Genomic DNA, 25,820 nt, shown 5'->3' on the forward strand with positions numbered 1-25,820 from the left:
GTCTGAAAGAGGTAGGAGAAGATCAGAGGTGAAAGCACTGTCACGGCACTGGTCAGCGAAATCTGGGAACAAGGCCTCATAGAGAGAATCAGCAGGAAACCACTAAGCTTTGAAGGAACAGGAGACACCCTGAAGAGCATAGGCAATGAGGGCCAGGACCGGCTTTATCATCTCTAAGTAGATTTCACGCAAGTTCCCTCTCCACCTCAGCTCTGGTTTTCCTTCTGAGGAGGCTTTTCAATTAATTTCTGTTAAATTTACTCCTGTTGAACAGTGTAAGGTTTTTTTTTTTTTTACCCTCCCCTCCCCCCACCATGCTCCATGTCTCTGGGACTCCGAACCCTAGGAGACGTCTTTCACACCGTTGCTGAGACAGAGCTTCGTGTGTGCTATGTACCGAAGAGGTGCGGCTTCCGCTGGTCCTACCCCGTGCTCACCGGGTGTTCTGAGTGCTTTAGGACGCAGGGCACTGAGGACCCTGCCTGCTGGGGTGGTCGCTATCAGTGAAGGCTGCAGCCATGCACTGCCTAGGAAACAAAGCTGGGGAATTTAATGGTAGGCGTACTCTCTAAAGTTGGCAGCACCACGCTGGGGGTGGGTGGTGTCACAGAGACTTCCCAGCATTCGTGGGGATCACCGGAGAACACACGTTCTAGAAAGTATCTGCTGTGGTCAGAAGTGGAGCAGTACCTCTGTCAGTCTTGTTTAAGTTTTGCTCTGCGTATGACAGAGACACAGGACTTAGGATGTGGTCAGCTGCAGCAACAGAATGGCCGACAGTGGCTCGGGCTCTGTGTGGGTTTCCCGTGGCTGCTATCACAAATGACCACCAACTTGGTAGCTTTAAAACAACAGAAATTTATTCTCTCATAGATCCGGCGGCTAGAAGTTCAGCCTCGTTTCCTCTGGGCCATACTCCCTCCACTCCATCCCTTGCCTCTTCCAGCTTCTGGTGGCTGCTGGCCTTTCTCTGCGTGTGGCCACATCACTCCACACACCGCCTCTGTCTTCACATAGCTTTCTCCCCTTTTGTGTGTTGGATTTCCCTCTGCCTCTCTCTTATAAGGATACTTGTGATCGCATTCAGAGCCTACCCTGAATAATCTGGTAATCTGAGATAATCTCCTCACTGCAAGATCTTTAATTGAGCGACACCAGCAAAGACCCCTTTTCCTTATAAGGTACTATCCAGGGTCCTTGCAGAACACATAGAAGGCAGACAGGAAGGAGGTAGATGGTCAAGGACCTTTTATCTCTCTTTGGCTGGAACAGCCCAATCCTAGGTGCATAGGAAACGAGAAAAGCAAAAAAGGCCTAGATTTCCTTGCTTAATCAGGATTGCCCCTGGGAGCCGGCATTGTGCTGTCCTGGAGTTCTGTTTAGCAATAAAGAAAGAGAGGGAGTGGCTTCTGGGGAGGCAAAAAGCAGTGCCTGCCACAAAGCATGTGGGTCTCCAGACCTTCTGATGTGGACAGATGGCAACAACGTCCAAATGAGTGTCGTCTCTTGCCTTGTGAAGGTGACGCTGTTTTAACGTCTCTGTTTAAACCTTCCCCACTCGGTCACACCAGAAAACTACCATCGTCTTGGGTTTCTGACTCTCAGTCTATTTCTGGGATCCAGTGATGAGGAAAGTCGGCTTTAAGCCTTGGTCTTGGACTCAGAAGACCTAGAATCCAGAACCAACTGCTGGGGTGACTTAACTCATCATGGAAGCTCCCAGAAACTCCATAAGGATTCCTAACCCTCAGGGCCATGGTGATGAGATGCAGTGCCATCCACAGGAACTACAGAAATGATAGTTGTTACAGTTGTCGTGTTAAGTTCTGTCCTCTTGCTGAGCCCTCCCTTCTCCATCAGCCATACCCAGCACACAGACTCTCAGACACTTTCTACTCCTTTAGGCCTGTGCTTTATTTTCGCTTCCGAGTGCTGACTATGGAATGGAATACACCATTGGTGCTGCTCTTTTTAACATTCCTGGGGGTAATTTCAGTATTGAGTGGAGAATACTGGGTGAGTTCTGGGCAAATGTAAGAGTCCTGTCATATTCTGAACCCTCAGGAGTAGAGAGGAGGCTCCTAAAATTGCAGCTTTATTTCCACTCATGCCTGTGGTTAGGCCCATGGCCTTGATTCTGGTGGCCTTGATCCTGGGACATGGCAGGTGGCAATGGCAAGGACTAAGTAAGGAGAGCAAAGATGCTCCTAGTGTCTGTGCCTGGTCCTGGCTCATTCATCTGATTGGATCATTAGCAAGCCGAGGGTGGCAGCCTGCAGAGCCGAAGAAGAGATGGAACACCTGGTCAGGTGTCGAGACTGGAGTGTGGGACTTCCCAGGAGCCGAGCATGGAGGGAGGTTCCCCACCTGGCTGCACACCACAGTCACCTGGAGTGCCGTGCACAGAGAGATGCTTCACTCGAGCCTGGGGACTCTGGTGGAGAAGTTTCCAGGTGAAAAGTCTCCAGGTGGAGTGCAGGAGTCTGCGTTTCCAAAACCGCCCCTGACGCTTCTAAAGCGTGGCCTGCATATCAGAGACACAGTTTCAACAAAGAACCATGAGCTCAGGGTCAGGAAAACCTGGTTTCGGTGACAGCTGAGCCCCTTTCTAGCTGTGTGAGCTTTGTCAGTCACCTTACCCCTCTTAACTTCAGTATCCTTAGATATAAAGCTGGCACAATGCTAATCCCTGCCTCGCAGGGCTGTTCGGGGTGTTGAGAGTGAAATAAGATGTGCACACACAAGTGTTTGCATGCATGCACACCGTAGGTGCTGTAACAGAATGTTAGCTTCCTTCCTTGACCAGCACAAAAAGCCAGCTCACTTGCTTCAGCTCTTTTGCCTCGAGCCTCTCACCACCAATTCCGTACCCATAGCCCATGGCCAGATTGTTCTTTTAATCAACAGGCACTCCCAAAAGCTTCTCTGATTTTGGTTAAAGAGAACTCTTGGTGGAAGACAGTTTCCTTCTCATCTGTGACATATCAGTGTAAAGTCTTGCGTTCACTGCGATAACATTGATCCAGGTGAACAAGTTTGCTCTTAGTGTTAGTGTCATGTGTAATTTGGGAGAAATTCTATCGTCGTTTGGCAATAATGCCCGCTACCTGTAAAGTGTTCAGAGATACCAGCATCAGCCGCGTTTCCAAAGCGCTGAGAGGGCATGTGAGAACTCGGAGGGACGGGGACGACGAGCAGTGCTGAGTTGTGACCAGAGCTGGTGGCAGGACAGCCTCTGCGTCTCCGCCCGCAGAAGCACAGAGCACACAGCATCACACTTCACGCACCGAGCCCGCCCGCCCCACCAGGGTCCCGGCAGCCCTGGCCCGGGCTCTCCCGCCACCCTTCCGTGACCTCGCCTCCCAGTCGCAGCTGCCCTGCATGTCGAGTTTGACCCTGGCGTCACCTGGCTGCACATGTCAGCGGGCGGGCCCTGGAGCGTGAAGTGTGATTTGCTGAGGGCCCCGTAGCCTGGGTCCCCCTGCAGGGCCCCCCTGCAGCCTTACCTTTGGGACACAGGCTGCCAGAAAGGCCGTAAGGCGGAGTCCAGGAAGTAATCTGTGCACCCCACCCCACCCCTGGCAGGTGTTAAGTCGGTCTTTTTATTAACTTCCGCAGTTTTCTTAAGTGCCTCCTCCGGAAAGGACCACGTGTGCATGATAGTGCGCATGTGCACCCATAGCAGGGGTGAGGGGTGCAGCCTCAGGGGCAAGGTGACAGCCATACTCTCCCTTTATTCCGGGCAGCACGACTCTGGGCCAGCCCTCAGCCTGCCCACCATGTGACCTGGGCCTCACTGGTCTCACCTATAAAAGGAGGTCATTTTCCCCACCTCCTCGGATCCTTTTATTAAGTGGCAGGAAGTGGCACGTGCCACGTGTGGTGCTTAGGAGCAGCCATCTTAATAAAAATGCCAGAGGATCATGGATGCCTGTCATTTCTCTCGTTTCTTTGTGTTCACACCTCAGCCGTGTGCTCTCTCTCTGGGAGGGAGGCAGGAGCGACCTTTCAGGCTGGAGGAGGGGCCCCTCCCAGTGCGCCAGGGAGCCCAGTCGCAAAATCGTGCAGAAACAGTTGCAGCTTCTTTTGCCCACATCCCAGCGCAGGTAGAATGCAGTGCACTGACAACTGCTTTTCCTGGGGAGGAAATGGTATTTTGGCATCTAGATGTTTCTGCCGCGTGCATGTGGGACCCATCGGCCACACGCCGGGCTGATAGGGACGTGTCACTTACAGAGATGCAGAGGCATAATTTTAAAAGACTCAGATTACAGTTAAATATGCCTAACTCGAGATTTTACTGAATGCAGTTTAATCTTTCTCTGATGATTAAAAGGCCCTTCAGAATCTTCACGGCCGTTATGTTGAGCAGTGCTTTTGTTACTTACATCCTCGGGGTAGAGAAGCGCCGGTAAGCAGAGAGCTTTGCTCGAACACCCTCCGGACGTGCCTTGTCCGCCTCTTGGTTTCCAAGGGCTCTTCGGCCACACTGCTCATGTGCCCAAGAGAGTTAGAAGAGCCAACAAAGGCCGAGCGCAAAGCCTGCCAACATCCAGATTCCCCCTTCAAGGGCTGCTGCTTTGCTAACTCAAGCCCTTGAGCCTGGCACTCATCCTGGGCTCGGCCCCCTCCCAAGGCTGCCCTCCCTTCAGACCCGGGGCTGGGGGTGCTGGGGCTGGGGGTGCCGGGGCTGCCGCACCACCCCATGTGGCCTACAGCAACACTCCAGTTCACGGGGAAATGATTTCCTCTGCCTCGTATAATTTAACCTGCCCACACTGCTAAACTTCTATATTACACATTTCTGTCAGGATGTCAGAAGAAATGATAAGCCTCCTTGAAACAGCAACCTCTATTACATGCTAAGAACATTGTGCCAGGGCTGCCCATCCCCCGCTCCGGCTAGCGCCTTTTTTGTGAGTTTTAGCTCTGTCTCTCAAGTATAAAGAATACCCTACTTCATGACCCCAGCCTCTTGTTAGCTGATAGATGAAATCTTTTCTTAAGCTGACTCCCTTGTCTATTATGTTTTCAAAATTCAAGGTTTCTCTTCACATTCTTGGACGGCTGCCAAGTGGCCAGGCTTTGTGAGGAGGTGAATTACTCCTCTCTTGTGCTCCTTAAACAGGAAGTCATTGTTTTTGAGGGTGCAGGAAGGGGAGGTATCTCCCACCTCCCTTCCCGGACTTTGTTGATGTTTCCAGGCAGCTGGTGGGAATTTATTCCTTGGCCCCCTTTCGGAAATTTCTCCTCAGGGACCGTACCTCAGGAGTAAACCCGATCATGAGCAAGCCATTGCCTTGCTTTGTGGGTACTGGATTTTCTTGCCAGACTCTGTCAGAATTTGTTGTGCAGCTTCTGACAACGATGCTTCTTTATCTGACTCCAGAGTGGACTGCCGAGGGGAAACATTTCAGAGTTACTCACCTCTGCAGAGATCTTGGGGTGGCTGTCTGCCCCTCTCTACGGCTACTCCCAACATGGGCTCGTCAGAAACAGCCGAAATATGGGCAGCTAGCAGCGCACACGTATGGCAGCTCGTGGCCCTCTTCATTAGCTGGGATGCGTGGTCTTTTCTGAGGAGGGGGAGCTAAGATCGGCTTCCATTTAAACCTAAATGTGAGGAAGGATGAATGTCATAGTCCTTCCCTTATTTGTAAACGTGTATCACAAAATCCTACATACTTCTTTGTGATAAGTCATCAGTCCTGTGCCTTATCCCCCCCCTTCTCCTCATTAGGTTCTGACAGGAGTTTTCTCCCTTCATGGGCATCATCGGTGGGAGAATGATGTCTTCTAACCATTTGCAAAACGGAGGCACAATGTAGCTCTTCTTGGTTGGGAAGGTTCTAGGACTGGCATCCAGGAGAAAGGAGGGTGTTTGGTTCCCAGTGGTGGTAATTTCAGCTGTGGGTATAAACCGAGCGTGTTCTGTGCCAAGTTCCCAGCTGATTCGTGGACTTGCATGTCCTTCGAGTCCGAATCATCAGAACGATAGCTAAACTGTAGGAGTCCAGGTTCAAACCAAGCTCCGGCTCTTTTAAAACTCGTGGTTGGCTGTGTCCAGAGAAGACATTCTTTCTCAGCTCCTTTTGGGACCATCCCACAGCGTAATCTGAACCTAAACTGAAAAAAACACTTTGTTTTGCACAGTCCAGAGCCCAATCACCTGGGCTTCTTTACCTGTAAAACGGAGGTCATAAACACAGCGGCTCAGGCACCTTTGCAGTTCCTAGGTGATGGGCCTGCGAGCCTCTTCTGGGGCCATGGTGGATGGGCCAGGCTGTGGGTTCAGCGAGACTCCTGTGTAAGCCAAGGTTAGCAGAGCCGGAGTGAGTGGTAGGAGATCTCCTCGTCTTCAGAGCAACGTGACCATGAGTCCAGTCTGTGTGACCGGAAACTAGAAGTGCTGACGGAAGGGTGGGGGACCTGACACTTCACAAGCACCACTCATGGACCAGGCCCGCCACAAAGTGTTAGTTCCTTAAACCCTTACCACAGCCATACGAGGCGCCCATGAGGAAACTGCCCTCTGGCTGCTGAGGCTCAGACCCGGGATTAGAAGCAGGGCTGCCCAGCTCCGAAACCTGCCCACTTTCCTGTGTTGCTAGGTCTTCTCTGAAATTCCCCAGAGGTCTGTGCGCCATGCCACAGGAGAACCACGGGGCGCCTCCCAGAAGGGGTGGCAGAACTCTATCCAGAGAGGTCCCCAGAAGGAGAAGGAACACTGCCTTGACTTCTGAAGCCAAGAGTCAGAATCCCTCACACACTGTGAGCCCGGGTTTAGCGGCTTTCAGTTGCCTCTGTCACCGTTGCGTTGTCTGCCACAATGTGGCTCAAAGTGGCCGTGCCACGGCGTTTCAGGGAGAACAGCATTGTGAAAATGGCAGCACAGTGCCCAGTTGGTACCCGGTCAGTCCTGCAAAGGCACAGACACTTAGAATGATCCAGGACGCCCCGGACCAACTGGGAGGCTGGGACCCTGGCAGGTGGCGAGCCCTGGCTTGGGGAAGGGAGGCACCTAAGTGGTGGCCTGTTAAGTCTAGGAAGGCGTTTTGTTGTCAGGGCATAAAGGGCCTTGAAAACCCTCCAGGTTAGTTCAGAGTTTGGGTTCGGTTTGGTTTTGTGGACAAACAAGATGGTGAGTTTCTTTAGGGGAAGCTGATGGTAGCAGTAAGGAGAGTTGGAAAAGCCACCCACAACAATTTGTGTAGCGTAAAGACCCAAAGAGGGAAGTCTTGCTCTCACGGGGCAAGGCAGCTGTCAGAACTCATCAGTCCCTGAAGCAACAGCTCAAATGACAACACCAGGAACACCTGGGATTATTGCAGACGTTTTGCTTCCGGAATATGCTGGTACTCACCCTCCCTCTTCATCTTTCAACCGTCCCTGTGAGATGAGGAGGACACAGGGTTTTTTCTCAATTAGGTACCACCAGGAGCTTCGCTGTTATGCCAGGTTGGTAGTGGGCTCAGCAGTGGAATCTGCATCTGTGCTTCCCCCACCCCAGGCTTTTTACCATTTCTCCTCACCAGCACATGCTATTTGAGGCTGCCCTTCATGCTCGCCAAGGCACTGTGGTGGTATTGATAACGTTGATAATACTCATAACAATCATAGCAACAGCTAATACTTATAGAGCATTTCCTTCCTATGGGCCAGGAACTTGCTGCTGGTTTGGCATTGTTTTCTGTATTTATTATCTCTTCTTGACATCTGAGAACATCAGAACACAATGTGATAACCTTTCCAAGGATGCAGAGTGAGGATGTGGTCGGCTGGGTTCACACCTTTCCTCGGTCTCAGGTGAGGCATTGGCCACGTGAGGCACTGTCTGTGATCTCACCTGGTCCTCTCTGGAGCCCCAGCAGCAGGTGGAGGTGGGCACATGTTGTCAGGACATCAGGGCCTGACACTGCTTCAATCAGAGTAGCTTCATTTTTATTGGTTTCATACATTGGCCTTTCTCAAAAGAGTTTACTTAGAGAAAGTATTCTACAAATAGCTTTAAAGACTAGGTGTTTTCTTTAAAAAAAGGCAATTAAAAAGAAGATGGATTGGTAGATAAATAGGCTGGCTAGATGGGACAGACACATGAGAAAATGAGAAAGCAGGCAGAGTACAATATAAGGCTAGGATATTGGCATTAGGTGTATGTGTGTTCCCTGTAAAGTTCCTTCCACTCTTCTGTGTTTGAAAATTGTCATAAGAAAATATTGGGAGAGGAACTGAATAGATCATTTCTAAAGGTTCTTCTAGGTTTTTAAAGAACACAGTTTCTTACACTCCTCTCTCTCTACCATTGTTGTGTCAGTGCACAACCACAGGCTGTCGACCTTCTAGTCATCGTTGGATTGTGCCTTGCCGTTAAAAAAAAAAAAAAAAAAATCTGCTGAGGAAAGCATAGTTGGTCATCAGTCACTTTCTTCTTGACCTACCCACTCCCAGATGGGTAATTCACAAGTTGGGTTGGTGTCAGACACGCCCACTGGAGAGCTGTAGGTCTCTAGTTCTCCAAACGGAAGATGGGTTTGGATGGAGAAGTCTCCTATTTCAGGGCAGTGAATTGTTTTGGATCTGTCTCTGGCGGAGGTTTCTTGGAGCTCTCCAGCCCCAAAAAAGGTACAGTGTTCCTATTCACTCGGTTTGGCAGAGTCTTGAGGGGAAGGGCAAGAGAGATGTGCAACCAGAAAGATCTAGAAGCCTGCAGAAAACCCCAGCAGAGGGTAACGTCCCTTAGTCCTTGGGGGCCTGGGTGTATTGCCCTGGTCATAGCACTCAGTGACACACATACTGTCTTCCCATCGAATCCCCTCACTTCAGCACACAGAGCCTCGTGCCCCCTCACTAGACCACGTGTCGTAATGCACAATGAGTGGACTTTGTCCAACGTGTTAGGAGAATAACCTTGTCAGCACTTTCCAGGGAGTTTATCAAGGAGTTTTGCCAGACTGTGATAACGCAGCACACCGAGCAGCCTCTGATGGCTGATAAGCTTGGGAGTGCCAGTTAACTGACAAGAACTGCACTTGTCAATCTTTTGAGGCCATGGAAGTGGATCTCTTGTCTTTTCAGCCCTTCCCCAAGCCTTCATCCACTGCTCTTTGGTAGATTCCTTACGGGCTCGCATCCACATCAGGCTTACCCCCCACCTCTGTTCTTGTGTGTTTACTGAGTAATTAGTCTCATTGTGCTCCTATGGAAATAATCTATTAAAACACTCAGGCCAGACTACATGTAGAGGGAGTAAGGAGGACGAAGACTGGCCAGAGGGAGCGAGGGGGTGGTTTTTCTGTTTAATTGGTTCTTTCACCTCATGGTAGTTTGTCAATTAAGGAGATACTTAGAGAAAGTGAAATTAATCTATATTGGGTCAAAAGCAGCTATTAATTTTTAATCAAAACAAAATGTTCAACAAATGTGTAGCTCTGTTCAGTATAAATGCAAGCATGCCACCAGCCTCTTCCTGAAGGATTCGGGAGCAGGCCTGGGAAAGAGGGGCCCTGTTAATTTAGAAAAGATGTGCCTCCTCATATATCCCCTGCCTACCCTACGTAGCTTCCTCTGTCTTGTTAACTCAACATCTATTATATTTCCTGACGCACAGCAGACACCACAGGGACGTTGCTCTTCTGAAAGTCTTGGCATCCCTATTACGTATAGTGCTTTGGAGTAATTCAAATAGGTTTCAGGCATGATACCTGTTCTCCAAAGTCTTCCAGTCTGACTGAGGAAACAGAGGAGGTATCTGTGAGCCCATTGCATAGTCCTTCAGAACAGCACATGATCGAGTGTTATGATGTGTGACAAACTGTGAAGTATAGTGTCTGTCGAGCACCCAGAGCACCCACTATATGCCCAATACTTTTAAGCCTTTCACGTAGATCAGACATTCATCTTGACAACGACACCGTAAAGTGGACATCGTATTTCGTGTCCCCATTTGAAAGATGGTCACTGAGGCATAGAAAGTATAGGGACCTGGCCCAGTGTCTCACAGCTAGTACAGTTAGCCTGCTAGGGGCTCTCATCATCCCATATTGTAAGAACCCCAGTTAGATATTTGGACTTTGAAGGGAAGAAACCACCAATGGACTCCCCCACTCAGGGAATGTTCTTCTGCCTCTGCCAGCCGATGAGAAAGCAGATTGTAGGACCATTCCACTCCCTGATAATTGTAGTGATGTGATTTGGGGAATCAGGAAGGACTCTATCCCAAGGGCACTTCTTCAGGCCCCCGACAACTGTCTGAAACTTGTCACTAGGGGACAAAACCTCTCCTGTCCCAGTGAGCGGTCAGGCTGCAAGTGCAGAGAGCCTGGGACAGGCAACAGGGCTCACAAAATCCCATTATATGGACCAGAGGAAGCCGGAGTCCTGTGGGGAGAGGTGCCATCCCTGGATAGTATCCTCTTGGCTTTTTAGGTGCCTTATGGCCTGCCCTCCTTGAGCCACTGGGCTGATGACAGTTGGTCTTTTCCTGGGAAATGCCAGTTGGATTGTGCCGTGGCATCAAAGGAGATAGTAGGGGAGTATTAAAGAGGATATTTATATGAAGGGAGTATTCAGCCCTCATCTTCTGTAGCAGTCTAGCAGTCTAGCAGTGCTGCAGTAAACCAAGCAAGTGACCAGAATGACCGTGAAGACTGTGCCCGGAAGTGCAAAGCTGGGAGGAGGCCTGAGCAGGGGCGCTGTTCTTGCTCCCAGAGGCCAGCCACCGCTGTCCATGTCTCCTGCTGCAGGCGGGTGAGAGGAGGAAGCTGAGGAAGGCGCTTGCTGCAGATCGGCAGGTGGGAGGGACACGCTGGAGCTGGGAAGCGCAGTTAAGACCTAACCTCTTGGACAGAAGAGGGGAGGAAGGAAGTGAATGAGACAGGCGGTGTTCTCATCACATCTCCTAGACCTGCAGGAGTGGAGAAAATGGAGGTAGCTAACTCTGTGTGGTTTGGTCATTAAAAAAAATAGAATTAGAGCTTCTTGACTGACTCTCAACCAGCAATGAAAGACCTCTTGTACGGGTAGGGACGTGAGGCTGCTCAGGGGATACTCACGCGAACACAAGGTCCCGTGTGTTGCGGAAGAGGAGGCACTCCTTGGTAAACCACAGAAGGAGCTCCTCCAGAAGAAATTGTTATGTCAGGGGAAGGAGGATGTTTTGGTGCCCAGCGATTAGGAATAACAATAATGTTAATTATGTGGTGATTATAACCTTGCCTATCGATCGATAAATGCCCAGAACATCGTAATGGTGAAATTCAGAATCTTCCCTGTGAAAAGGAGCTTAGCCCCTACAAGCTGTTGTCTGTGCATTCATTTAGTCTTTCCTTTGATATACATTGATCAAAACCTACTGTGTGCTGGGTCATAACATGACCTCTGGGGACACAGCAACCAAGTGGGCCTGTTCCCTGCCCTGAAAATTTAGTGTGAAATATAGCCTTTAAAATCTCGAGTTTTTTTGCATCAAGATTTTCTCTCTGGACAAACACATGATTAATTTTATACCTATTCCATGCACAAGTGAATAAAATACATACTTACCATCTGCAGTTAGAAGAATGTCTAAATATCTATGAAGTAAACCGTATTAATTTTAAACTATAAGACAAAGGCATCAAGTACCAGATGAGTGAGTGAGTGAGTGTGTGTGTGTGTGTGTGTGTGTGTGTGTGTGTGTGTGTGTATAGTTAACGCTCTTGAAAAGACCAGTTGGAAGTCACCGTAGCATTTAAAGCAGGGACAGACATGATCTGACTAACCCTTTAAAGCACGGGCCGGGGCTGCCGTGTAGAGGACACACTGTGGCAAGCCAGGGCCAATGCCAGCACTCAGTAACGTCCAGGTGAGAGATGGCGGCTGGGGGCAGGCAGTGGTGGGGGTGGAGAGAAGGAAAGGAACTGAATTCATTTTGAGACCAAATAAGCAAGATTTGGCAATGAATGGGAGAGAGTGTGAAACAGTTCTCTCCTTCCTAGGTTGTTCGGTCATGGAACTAAAGGGGTTACTGTTAGGGAGATGGAGACCGTTCGTGACCGAGATGAAGGTCTGTCTGCCCCACAGTCTCTGACGTCTCTGCTCTGCCTCGCAGGAAAGCGGACTGTGCAGAGGCACTTTGTCACGTTCACAGAAAGTTGTGAACTGGAAACCTCAAGGCCTTCCATTTGCCAGGACCTCTTGCAACCCCATACACAGAATCTGGTGTTCCTAACTATGTATTCTTTTCTTAGAAAGCACCCCCCATAAGTATTTAAGCCTCAGAATGCACAACAACCTTATCTTCCTCTAGCTGAGCGAGTACGACTTCGTTGAGTAGCACTGAGACTTGACGGGATGAAACCCAAGATGCAGATCTGGCCTGTTGGGGGGGAAAGTGTTGAATTTAGGTGGGAATCACGTGGGAGAGAAACAGATGTCCTCTTGGGGACGCACATTTAGCACTTACATGATACTGTATTTGTTGACTACTTCCTTTGTGGCAGGCACTGTATTTGACTCTTTTTTTTTTTTTTTGGCTATTACCTGATTTAATCTTTACTCAACCTCATGAGGTGTGTGCTTTCATTATCTACATTTTAGATGTGAGGAAACTGAGCCCTAGTGAGATTGAGTAAATGATGAAATCATCATTCTAAGTAGGCGAGGTGGACTGGCATCTAACAGGCCTGACTTTGAAGTTGAGGCTGTCTTTCACCCCCACAGTGGGAGGGACTGTGGTCCAAAGCCAGACCCTCCCATGGATTCTTGACTTACATTATTAGAACTTCATCTCCTAGAACTTAGAGGAAGCAAGGTGTAGTTCTACCCTACTCCCCTGAAAAAGAACTACTTGGTGAATTGCCAGCAGGAGAAAGTGATCTTTCTACTTTCAGATAAAAAAGATGGAGACCATATCTGATGTCTACCACAGGCGACAGCAAGATTCTGAGGCTGGAGGGGTTTCAGACGCTCTTGAGGGAGAGGGGAGGCGACTGGGAAGTATGCACCATGCAAGTGATAGGATCTCATTCGTGGGTTTTTTGTTTTTGTTTGAAAGATTATTTGGTGATTTGAGGGAGAGAGAGTTGGGGGGGAAGGGTAGGAGAGGGAGAGAGAGAGAATCTCACGTAGACTCCCCACTGAGTGTGGAGCCCAACACAGGGCTCAATCTCACGACTTTGAGATCATGACCTGAACCAAAACCAAGAGTCGGACACCCAACCAGCTAAGCCTCCCCGGTGCCCCTTCATTCACGTTTTTTAAAGAATCATTCTGGAGAGTACCATGGGGCAGTGTAACGGGCTGGCTCTTCAAGTACAGCATGAAACATATATGGCTTAGCAATACCAGATGCAGAAATGACCTAGAAATTTTCGTGAAGACTTAGCATAATCACAGCAAGAGTGTTACTTGCTGGAGGGAAAAGCTAACAGTATTAAATGCTGTATTGTATTTAGAATGACCAATGGGGAATGTTTTTTATCCCCATGAGCCCCGCCACCTCTGCCACACCCTGCCTCCGTACCCGAAATCTCTTAGGATAAGGACCTAGTGGTCAGCAGAGAGCTTCCCCTATGACCTCAGCCTCTTATCCAACTGGCCATTACCAGCCTCACCTAGCAGTCTCTAGACTGTAAGCCATCCAGTAGAGAAAGAGGAACATCAGAGAACCAGCTACAACATTGGGTCATCCAGACTGCTGTTAAAACTCAAAACCCAGGAGACATGGCACAAGGAAGTGGGAACATTCAACGTGAAGAGAGCCTCACTGACGGTCTGCTTTGACGGAGGAGATTAATTTTGGCCATCGTGCTTAGTGCCATAACAGATTTCTATTCCATGTCTGAAATATATTTCTTACAGTCAACACTGTCTAAGCATGGGCTGGGCAACACACAATCGGAGGTGGGTAAACAGACTAGACAAACTTTAGATACAATTTTGAAGAGACTTAAGTCGTTAAAGAGATATATAATGCAGCATCTGAAAATAGGAAAGAGGGAAGGAGTGGAGAGAATCGTTAAGATTGCAAGGGCAGAGAAAGAGAAGCCTGTGGGTTGTGGATATGGTATTTGCCTCTAATCCTAAAGGGAATAGCCATGTTGGGTTAGTTCCCCTTGCCCCCTCCCCCGCCCCGTTCCCCATTTCTCTCGCCCTCCAGCCAAACCAGCAACAAATAGCGTTGTATAGTAGTCTGTGTCAGAAATAAAAGCTGTGGGGATCTGACCCCCAGCAGTGTGTTTTCAGCCTGTGAATTTCCTGGCTATCTTTACAGGGGATCATTCTTGGGGAAGGGCAGGCTGGAAATAATATAAGGAGATCAAGAAGGAAGTCAAGCAAGTGACACCTTTAAACAGGCGAAGCGAGGCGGGCTCTTCCCCCTGGGGAGAGTTAGAGTTATGCAGAGCTGTAATTAACCCAGCAGCCCACTGGATGTGTCTATTTCACTGCACAAAGACTGTTGAAAGAAGGATTCTTGAAGAAAGAGGTTCCAATTCAAATGGTATTTGAGTAAGTCCCTTGCTGGATATACTATTTCTAGAGTTTATGACTATAATCAACAAAACATGGCCATTCTTTCATGCAGGTTTTTCTTAGGACTCTCCTAGTACTGTTCTTTTAAGAGAAAAAGAAAAAAAGGCATCCAGAATTGGCTGTGGGTAGGATGGGGAGAAAGGGAGGGAGAGATGTGGCTGGAATCAAATTAAGGACTTTGGTTTCCTTCTCAGAGGATCTTGAAAACATTAAAGGAGCAGGTGTGGCATTCCTTCAGACACTGAGACTCAGATAGTAAGGAAGTGGTCAGTTTTGTGTACAAACACTGCACAATTACTATATTAACCTCCCTAACTCCAATCCGTTCTTTTTTATTTTAACAAATGTTTTTTGCATGCCCACCCTATGTTAGCTACAATTATAAATGCTAGAGACATGACTATTTCTCCCATACCTTCATAGAACTAATAGCAGGGAGAGATAGACAAAACCATTTTAAGTACGTAGACTAAATCTGTCAGATGATGTGTTATCTAGAGAAAAAAATAGCAGGGAAGGAAGTGGAGTAGGAAGAGCTACAATGTTAGATATGGTCCAGGAGGGCCTCGATTAGTAAGAATCTGAAGGAAAGGAGATGTGGATGCCCATGGGGGGGGGGAGGGGGGGCAAAGTTCCCGACAGACTGCACAGGAAATGCAAGGCCGTGAGGTAGGAGCATACATGGCGTGTTTGAGGAATAGCCAACAGGCCTGTGGGGTTGCAGTTGGGTGTGAGAGAGAGAACAGGAGCAGTAGGGGGTGAGGGCAGAGGCTCTGTCATCTCAGCTAAAGCTGCCTTGCATTGCCCTGAACAAAGCACCAGAATATTCACTTCCTCATCTGGGCTAGGACACAGTGGTCTGGTTTCTAGAAAAATGAACCTTAATACCAGCCCTTTACTCCTACACACTGTGGGTGTTGGTCATTCAAAATGGCGCCCATTAAACTTGAAACTGTAGAAAACAAAATGAAGAACATTGTGCTGCTCTTTACCATTGGATGGTCCTGGAGTCCTGTGCTAAAGCATTTATGTGGTGTGCCACCTGCCACCCTAGTCCCATTCCTGAGAGCATACTGATGGACCGCGGGGTTGTTGATCTATAGGAAAGAACCCCAAATCAGAATCCCTAGCCAAATCTAACTTATATATCAGCAGGCAAGTTGTTTGGGTTTTTTCCTTTTGTTTTTTTGTTTTGTTTTGTTTTACGATTTTGTTGTAATTTTTTGGTTTGTTTTTGGTTTTGTTTCTAGAAGTAACTATACAACCTCCAGACATGGCAGAGCATTATAGAGGAGCTGTCTCCTGCCATGAGGCTCACCCAGTCGCTGCTAACTGGTGAACCTGCAGAGTCAGCATGTTTATAAGGGTAACCGATTGTGGACATTTTATCTACATGTTAAGTATACTAAAACATTCCGTAAAATAATTTCCAACCACTAGAGATGCGTTAGCAAACTAACAGGGATAAGAACGCTGGAACCACAATGAGGAAAGCTTTGCTTAAAAGCTTTAGAGAATCTCACCATCCAGAATCAAGATCTCATCATGCTAGTCTGCATTTTTAGGGCAATATATCTGTAAGTAGAAACAGGCATATTTGGAGAAAAGCATTAGTTTCTGAGGTCTGGCTACCTCCTGTTCTTACCTCTCTGTCATCTCTGATTGGATTAGACGTCACAGAAAGCCGCCTCCGATCCTTGTTTTGTGTCAGGTGTAACCCCTCCAGTTGAATACCATCCTTGTGGGGTTCACCGGAGAGAAATTAAATTTCTCTCACCAGAGCTATGGCACTGAATCAGGTATCAAGGGAGCTACATCGGTAAACTTCGTTGGTTACAAGATGTATGTCCTTCCTGAGGCTCTGTAGCTGTTAAGTTGGCTCTTTGCAACCACAGTCTGATCTTTCATTTTACTGTAATGCAGTTAGACAACCTAGTTATTCAGGCATAGACTTCTCTGGTTTTCATTATCCTTGAATAACATTTGATGCCGAAATAGGGAGGACGGGAAGGAGGGGGAGGGGAGCTGAGCATTTCTCGCAGCTTGTGTGAAATGCTTAATATTTGAAAGTCTTTAAAATATACTGTACACATACATTCCAATTTTATAAGACTAACATAACACGTTCAAAAGTTTTATGAATTTCAGCATGTAACCAGAGTCAGCGTTCGCCTGTTTTAAATAAGCCATAATGGCCTGGCAGCAAACCTGCATAGTTAGCAAATCCCTCCTCTGTTTATGAGCAGCCATTCCTCACCAGGTCACTACAAAATACGAGTTTTATCAGTTTCCGTGGACTCCGTAAGTCAGTTTGGGTGCCGACTGCAGCCTGATTCTGGTTTTAAGAGTCCAGAACCAAGGGCATGATGATGAGGTGATACTTTGTTTTGATTTTAATGAAATGGCACGAAGCTGAGTTGCCGAAGAATATGCCTGGGCCTCTCATATCCTGTTGGGGAGGCTTGGCTCCATAAATGCCTTCCATAAGCACAGGGCCACACAGACACTGCTGGCTCACCCTTTTCTCTTTGGAACCTGTAGAGTTCTCAGAGCGCATCAGCCGTGCTCTCCGTTAGGTATTGGGCACAGGCATGTCTCTCAAAGGTGAGGGCCATGTGTGACCAGACCCCATGTCTCAAGAAAATCTGCCAGCCCCCTTGATAAAACCATACCTGCTCCTTCAAGCCTGGCAAAGGGAGGAAGACATTCCAGGTGTTAAAAAGCTGCTGGAGCACACTCTTCTGTCTGTAGATTCACCTTGGCCTCAGGGATCCTGCAGGAATCATCTGCTTCGTTCCAAGCTGGCTTCGAGGGACTCTCCCACCCCATTTGCACTTTGGCATCAAAAGCTGCTCTAATTATAAACAGTGCAGTAGAGAACAGGCTGGGGCATTTAAATAAGACTGATCTAAAGGCTGTGGGCCACAAAATTATCACAGAGGGTAACACGTAATTAGGAAATCTGACGCTCAAGGTAGCATTTACCCACTCTCACTGGGGGGCCAGTTGCGCTGCCTCCCCACCCCGTGTTCTGGACCCGCAGTTATCACTTGTATTTGCAGCCTCCCAGGGGACCCCCCACAGGTCCTGATGCTCCAAAGGCAGACCCCAGAGTCTCCCAGAGGAAAGCAGTTTCCTTCTCTTTGTGGTAGAAGGCCACCCCCCCAAAACACCCCACTCACCACTTAGAGCCCATGATACATCTGTTGAAAGGTTGGATTCTATATGTCTCTATATCCAGCCTTCTTACCTTTTGTGATAAGGGATATATAAGTATCACCACCCACGGAGGCATATACAACTCCCATACACTTAACCTCTTTTATTCATCATGTTTAGGAGCAGCACACTTCAGGGTGGGCATTCAAGTTGAAGCCCTTGTTCACGATCACTATTTTACAGCCTTTTGTGACATTCCCTCCCTGTCAGTGACATCCCTAGAGATGTCAGAGCTCATGCAGGAAAAGCCCATTAAGTTAGGACCCACTGTGGAGAACCAGGAAACAGATCCAAAGTACTTTATGGCAAGAAGCTGTTGATCAGGAAATGGGAGGTTTTCCTTCCCTCACTTTAGGTCTGGCTCCAACTCTTTGGGGAGGTCCAAGGGCCGGACTCCATCCCACAGAAGTGGGACCTGCAGCCTTCCCCCAGAGGGCGGTGACCTTTGGATCTGCCTTTAGTTGGTTGGCTCTGTTTCTGAAGGTGTTCAGAGGCCGGCCTAAAGCCCTTGGAATCTCTGCCTGGCGTGTTGGCTATTTGCCAGTCTGATGTGCAGAGGTTCCCGTCCACACACGGTCTCCCCCTTTGCTGGAGAGCCAGTTCTCAGCCTTCCTCAGAGGCAGACAAAGCTTACCTGTCCCCAGTGTGCAGTAACTTCGCAGTCGGGGAGGGGCGGGACTGTCTTGAGACGTTTGTGAGTGAAATTGAATCCAGTTCTGGTTTTCCTTCCTGCTCTGCGCTGCCTCCCGCCTTCTCCAGGGAAGTGTCCCTGGGCAGGGAGTGATCTGCCCTCCTGTCTGGTAAATCACAGCATTCTCTGCACACCTTTGTGCCTTCATAATGTTGACTGGTTTTCTTTCTAGTCTGTGCTCCTCACATTCGTGGTCACAGCCCTGAAAGACTGTGAAGGACTCTGAAGGTCACTGCAGGACCTAAATGCCTGGGACCACATCTTATACTTATTGTCTCCCATAGCTCTCAGTGATTTATAGACTTTGTTAATTTTCCCCACAGTGCTCCATAGAGCGGTGTTCAATTATGACTTCCTTACTAAGTCCATTTGAAAAGAAATATGCTACTAGTCAATAAATTGCTCTGCTGAATGTGTCAAGGAGCACAGGAAGTGCAAATTAGACCCCTACCCTCAAGGAATTTATCGTCTAATGGGGACTGCGGGGGCTATGACCAAGTGACAGGAAGAGGAACGATACCATTCCATGTCAGATGTCTGCCCCAAAAGGAATGAGGACCAAGGAGCATGATCATGACAATTTGCATGTTTTCGTCCATCCCCATAACAAGTCTGTAAAGTAGATGGCCATAGGCATTCTTAGACTCCGTTCCCTGCCCGGGGAATGAGGATGAGTGACTTGTCTGAGGCAGTGCTAGAGTTCAAAAGCTTCCCGTGCCCCAGAAGGAGACCCACACTGTATTGCAGTGGCTCAGAGCCTCTTCTGTCACTTCTGTCCCACCGCTCCTCATCCCTGCATAGTCCCAACCCCACAGCATAGTACCAGCCCCACAGGTGTATTAAGGAAGGTTAACTGTATGGCTTACTGCCGTGAAACAGGATCAGAGATAAACAGTCTCTGGAGCAGGGATGACACTTTGGTGTTTGCATCAGAAAGGAATTGTCCAAAGACAGTTCGTCCCCCGACCCGTACGTGACTAAAAGGTGTCGCATGCTAGTCGTTTATTAAGTGGCATAAAAGTACACGTAAGTTTCTCGAAGGCCTCTGCTGACTGGACTGTTCTACAGATTTCCAAGGGAAGATGAACTTCCCATCTGATTTAGGTACTCATCTTCCTGAGGTCAGAAGGCTGAGGAAATGACCTTTCAAGGTGCTCAGACTACAATAGATCCACCTGCATTATCATTAACTGTCTCTGTCGTCCTAGGCCTGGGCTCACGTTCTGAGTCTACCGTTGACAAGCTCTGTAGCCTTCAGCAAGTTGGATAACTTCTCAGAGCCTATTTTCTCATTGGTAACACGAGGATGATAATGTCCATCTCAGAGAGTTGTTGTGAGGATTTACATTAACCACAGTACCTGGTTGTGATGATACCCTTCTATCCCTGCCTGAGCCATAGAACTTGAAATTACAGTTAAAACTGGAGACCCCGAACTCTTCCCCAGTGGGGAGTAGTTAACTGCATGGAAACAGCCTCCCCCTTTGGGGGACAATGCTATGCCTTTTCTGGGCTTCCTATGAGTCCTAGAAGATGCACTGTTTGGATAAAATCTAGCCACTTTGACCTGTAGAAATAAATTGTTGTCTAAAATACACTATTTTTTTTGACCCCCTCGTACCCTTGGACAGTGCCAGGCTGGCTCCAGGCCTGATGGGAACAGTGGTGTCCTCTGTAGAAAACCTTCCTTTCTAATGAGCCAGGATTTACTCACTTCTTCCTTTTCCAGCCATAATTTTCACTTCCCAACAGCAGGATCCAGGAGGGGCAGAAGCATAACCAACATCAGCCCCGTGCAGATAAGCTCCAAGATACCTGTCTTCTCATATAAAGAAAGGCAGGCCTGTCAAATTTGTGGACCCATTCCCAGGCAGGGGAAAGATAGGGCAGGTCATGCGAGGAGGAAGGGCACAAAGTTAGTCAAAAGAGGTGCGTCCAAAAGTCATTTTTCCAGCCTCCCTCAATGACTCAGGAGGAAATGGACTTTGAGTGTCTTGTTCAAGGTTAAGCTCCTTGGGAGCCGAGGGAACCCGGCCAGAGTCTGTGAACTTTGCACAGAGGGCATCCTCAGAACTGCCCTCTGCTCAGTGGATCACTGCCCTCCCATTACTTGGCTGGCACTTACCTGATTTGGTTGACATTTCCATAATTAATTTATAACAGCGATAACCCTGAGATGAGCCTATTTATAGGTTTGTGCAAGCTGGGTAAGAATATAGATTAAATCTTGGATCATTAACATACTTAAAGTACTTGGGAAAGTTCTGTGATGGTCAGGTGACGGGACTAAAGGGCCTCCCAGCCCCGAGTGCCCTGGCCGGCCACGAAGTCTGTTTCCCTCCCCAGGCTCAGAAACAACAGAACAGCGAGAAATAAGCATACGCCCCTCCCAGGCACCAAAGAGGTTGCATTGTCATGGGGAAAACTTGGTCCTATCACCATCTTGTTTCTTTTCCACTTCCCTCCAAACCTGCCCCCAGTCGGCAGTGTTGGTCTGAGGGTCTGACGGCTGCTGGCCCCACCGCGTGAGGATCCCTGAGCCGTGGCCCTGACCCTTGGTACAGTAGCAAGTGTGGGAGAATCGTCACTGTGCACAGCAAGAGACTGGAGAGTGTGAGGAAGGAACATCCCTTTATCGGAGGGACGTTATTATGACTTGGACTGTTCTGCGGACCCAATCTCCTTTTCTTCCTTTCTCTCTTTCGTTGTTCTGGTCATTACCCTTTTTGAAAAATCACCCATGCGGCTTCTCTCTTAGAAAGGTAACGTATTTTCCTTAGGAAAAACAAAGATAAGTACAGAGAAGAAAGTAAAGAGCACACGTAATCCCACCACCCCAAAATAGCAGCTGCTAAATGTCTTGCGTATCCTCCTTCTGTAGTCTTGGTTCTGACATCACGCTAGCTGGGTTGCTCTCTGGACAGGGAGGCCTCACTCCCATTCCAGTGCTCTGCTAGACAGACGCATTTCCTTTCAAGGGGGGAGCATCATGTGAACCCACCATCCGCAGTGAACTCCATGCTTCACTTTCGGGAGCCTGCTCAGAAACCCACCCCCTCTCCCTGCCTTTTCTGTTTTAATTTACTCTCCCCCTCTAGCCTATTTATCCTTCCTTACCTGTGTGTGCCCCTGTGACTACACCCCCATGGCCCCCTCTCTTACTTGCTTGAGACTGTATCGCCCTCTGGCGCAGAGAGGGAGGCCTTCCCACCAGAGGGGCATCTTCCTCATTGTTTCTTTCTTTCTTTTTTTTTTTTTTAACTTTTGTTCTAGATTTTTAAATAACAAACTGGCTACAAGACTCTCAAAATCAAATTATAGTCGGTACAGGCAAGAGCATCATAAATGATTACACATGTACACAGATAATTATGAATTTTAGTTGTTTAATTTTTTAATGAATTTACAAACTTTGAGCACCTTGAAAGTAGAGATTAGGTATTATGTCGCCAGACCCTTCCCACAGTACTTGGCATATTATAAATACTTGATTAATATTTATTGAATTAAGATGAAAATGAAAATGAAGAGAAAATTTAATTACCCAGTCTACTTTTTTATCTCAGCAGTTAAGTGCAGACAAAAAGGAGGTCATATAAAAATGATGAAAAAATAGTATCTTAGAACAACTTTTATGGTATATCAGTGCATTTTTTGTGCTAAGGTATCACTATTAACCCAAGTGAGGACCCCTTTTAATGATTTTTTAAAATCTTGATGATGCCCTTTTCACTTCTTTCCTAAATGAACATTAATAGAAAGCCATAAAAATTCCCTTAGAGGGTTTTATGAATTACTGCATTGTAAGATTGGGAAAAGGCCATTTGCAGCCATTTGTTTTATGGAGCTTGATTCTGAAATCCAGCACCGCCCCTGACCCTTCAGGGGCATACTCTGAGGCAGGAAGCTTTTCTTGAGGACAGTGAGCCCTGGCCCTTCTCCCCAAACCACACCAGTCACATGTCCCACACATGCCACTTCCCCAAAGTCAGCAGTGTCAAACCACAAAGCCCTGTCCTCTGTGAGGAGCCTAGACACAGTACGGGGAGGGAGGCAGAAATTAATAATGATGCATGGAAGAACTTTTCTCCCATAATGTAGATTGATTTTCAGTTCACCCACATAAATCATTTTTGCCGAATGACTCTTTGTTCATTGAGTTCTTAAAAAAAATGATGCCAAAGACTAGACCCCTGGTCTAGGGCATGGGTTTTCAAACTCATTTTACCTACTGAACATAGGATGGAAGGCTGATCTATAAAATAGAGGTGGGGATTTGAGTGGCCGGAGCTCCCTTGCACCACCATGCTAACCCTAAATCAGCTTGTCACAGCTCACTTTGGAACGCCCCGGGTCTAGAAAGACCGAGATATACAAAGATGAAAGATAAACGCAGGACAGAAAAGTATAATGAAAATGATAAAAATCAGAACAGCTCACTTGTTTTGAGGCCTTCCTTGTGTGCCCAGGTACCGGGCTAAGTACTGACTTTCCTCACGGAAAATGTCAGATTGTGATGTCTGAGCCAGAGGGTGCTGTCCACTGCCCGAAAACCCTTGGAAAGAATATCGGATTGTTTGCACACAGGCAATGGGCCAGATTATCTTGAAAGATGTCTTTCTCACCACAGCTGTCTTTAGCCTCCATTGCTCTGTTGGATTGGACCTCTCTCAAGTGAGATCAAGAAAAACGTAAGTGTAGCAGTTACCGTTCAGCATGTTTGCGCACGCACGTGTGTGTACATGCACGCACATGGAAGACTTTGACCCAGGTGTGTAAGCCAGGTCCTCAGGCACACTGAGTTGCACTTAAGTTTTACACATGCACCTCAGCAGAAGTGCCATTTTAAGGTTAATTCAAGGCTTTGAGGTAGACATAGCTCAGAAAACAATAGTAAAATAAGGTACGTGATTTTGCCAACATAGGTGGCTGTATCCATGGACATTTGTTATAACAGATCATAAAGTCACAAAACAGAGCAAATCCTGAGGGCTGACCTAGTGCCAATCCTCTCTTGTCATTTTGGGCAAATGCCTGTCAGTCTGAACCAACCCCGGAGAGGGGCCCACTTCCGTCTTCTTACCATTGTCCTTTCCTGAGCATCTTTGGAAGATGCGGGTGACCAGAAAACTGAGACGAGATGGTTCTTAGACCTGAGGGGTACCTGACCAGCCAGTCAGTCCACAGCCTTATTCTGTGTCAGGCTCCCCACCCCCCACCCCATTGGTGGAAGGCGAGCAGGGCAAGGAGTGCAATGGAAGCTCCAGGACCGTGGTCTAGTTGGGAGAACAGAGAGACGCAGGAAAACCTGATGGACTCCAGAAAATGGTGCGAGGGAGCCAGGAGCTCCGAGCACATGGTTTGGAGGAGGAGGAGAAATGCAAGCAGGCTCAGGGCTGGGGGGATTTGGGTAGCTTCACTGGGACAGGGAGCAGTGACTGAGGTTAGGGGAGCTGCTGAGGAAAGACAGGGCCTTGGCAACATGTGCATTGCATTGTTCTTGTTGGAACCACACACTTAGGTAGCTCTGAGGTGTATTTAGGGGAGTGAGAGAGACCGTGCTGAAGAACATCGTGAAGGGAATGCCCTGTAGGGACTGTGACAAGCGTCAAATGCCTACCTACAAAATTTGGAGCCTTTTAAATATTTTTGAGCAAAGAAAGGACACAAGGAAAACGGTTAACCTGGTTCGACCATCAAGCCAAATCGAAACTGACGGCGCCTGATTTATGTGCTGGATTGCAGATTTGCTTAGAAAGCACAGTATGAAGAGAAAGCCAGAGGAACCAGGATCTGACTTCTGGAGCCCTCACCAAGGGAGACAGAAGTCTGTTCTTTCATCTGACAGGCATTTTCTGACGTGACTAAATGCCACATCATGTGCTTATGGTCATAGCGAGCTTAACCACAACAACAAACCAGCCATACAGGATTTCTCTCGCAAGCATCCTGACTTTCCAAAAAGGCTGGTTCTGCAGTCAAGGCCTGGGCCTGCCTGGCTGTTCCCCACAAGCCTCCTCAGAGTCAACACGTGCCCTGTGGGTCCAGCGCACACGTCTCACACCGGCCCATTTAACAGAGCCAGGCCTATTGCCGACCTCCAGATATTTAATTTGTAAACACTTAATAAAGCACTGTCGGTAGGTCGGCTTGTCTTTTCTGTCGGCCACATCAAAATCAATACGTCCCTTGGGTGTTCTGCCGTGATTGTCTGGGCTGGGGAATCTAATAGGATTAAGTGTTTGGGGTCCTATCTGACGCCACAGTCCACAGTCCTAGTTAGATGAGGTTAAAGACTGGCTTGCCATTGTGAAGGCACGATTGCTTAGGGGTCTGAAAAATCATTAAAGCTTGTCCTCTTAAACGTTGATTGTTCCCTGGTGATTTATTGACAAAACACAAAAAAGTGCTCTATACTGCACTCTAATTATATGTATGAGGCCATAAGATCTCATGGGAAATTAAATAAAATTTACAGCTTGATGGTTTTATGCTCCTGGGAGACATACCTTCTTAATAAGATCTTATAGCTGGGAATATTTATGAGGTTAAAGTCCGTAGGCTTGAGCAAAGACCTAACCTTTCCATAGGAGGGGAGTCGGGGGTGCGTTTTGATTTCTTTGAAGATAAATGATTGTAATGAAATTTCAGGGGTTTAAGAGGAAATGCTAAGTGAGACACATCAAGCTTTCCTCCCCAAGACCTCTGGAGAACAAAGCCGTAAGGGCACAGGGGCTTACTGACACCCTGGATCGCACGTTAGGCTCCGGTCGCCCTACCCACCACCTCTGGGGCATCCTATCCTCGTAAACTCACGTGGCTGTCTCATCCAGTGAGCCCCCATAGCAGTCTGAAAGGGAGGAAAGATGCTAACTAAGGGCAATTAGCTAAGAGTTCAAGCAAGGGAAAAGAATATGGGGGGGGAGGGGCCGGAAGGAGAGTGCAAGAGAGAATATGCATGAGAATCACACGGATGTTCTCCAACCCATAAAAAGCAGACTTATGTATTCAAACGGCCCCTACACTGTTACTGCACATTTTGGACATTTGCTGTTTTACTTAAACACCTTTTCTTTGCAACAAGGGGCTGGGGGCCAGGCTCTCATCCCACAAGATTACAGTGTGCCATTCTGGACAAAGAACATTTCTCGGGTGGGGGTGGGGAGAACCTCTGCAGATGGTGTAAAGATCACAGTTTCTTGGCTCTGACTACTGTGTTTTCAGAGATGCACACTTAAACTGTCCTGATTTTTGTTACTCCCGTCCCAAAGTCTACATGGATCCTGAAAGAAGTTCTGTGCTTTAAAATGGGTTGTTTAAAGGGTATCCTTTATGCTACCCCCACCCCCATTTCTGCTTTTTCCCCTGTTGTTCTGAAGTGGCAGAAGGGAGGAAGGTA

At 47.9% G+C, this 25,820-nt stretch overlaps 1 protein-coding gene and 1 long non-coding RNA gene across 6 annotated transcripts in view; one reads left to right on the plus strand and one right to left on the minus strand.

Annotated features, from left to right (window-relative positions):
- AUTS2 (activator of transcription and developmental regulator AUTS2) overlaps positions 1-25,820 on the plus strand; it is a 1,158,197-nt gene that overhangs the window by 862,388 nt on the left and 269,989 nt on the right. The gene's annotated exons all lie outside the window — the stretch shown is intronic.
- On the minus strand, positions 15,525-17,425 carry LOC141371086 (uncharacterized). The gene is made up of 3 exons (XR_012375722.1): positions 17,184-17,425; positions 16,035-16,086; positions 15,525-15,608 (listed from the first exon to the last, which is right to left on the minus strand). It is a non-coding gene; the product is annotated as an uncharacterized lncRNA (long non-coding RNA).

This window comes from Callorhinus ursinus, unplaced genomic scaffold, assembly GCF_003265705.2.
Source record: "Callorhinus ursinus isolate GAN/ISIS: 27379988/994484 unplaced genomic scaffold, GSC_fseal_2.0 scaffold55, whole genome shotgun sequence".
Classification (NCBI taxonomy): Eukaryota; Metazoa; Chordata; class Mammalia; order Carnivora; family Otariidae; genus Callorhinus; species Callorhinus ursinus.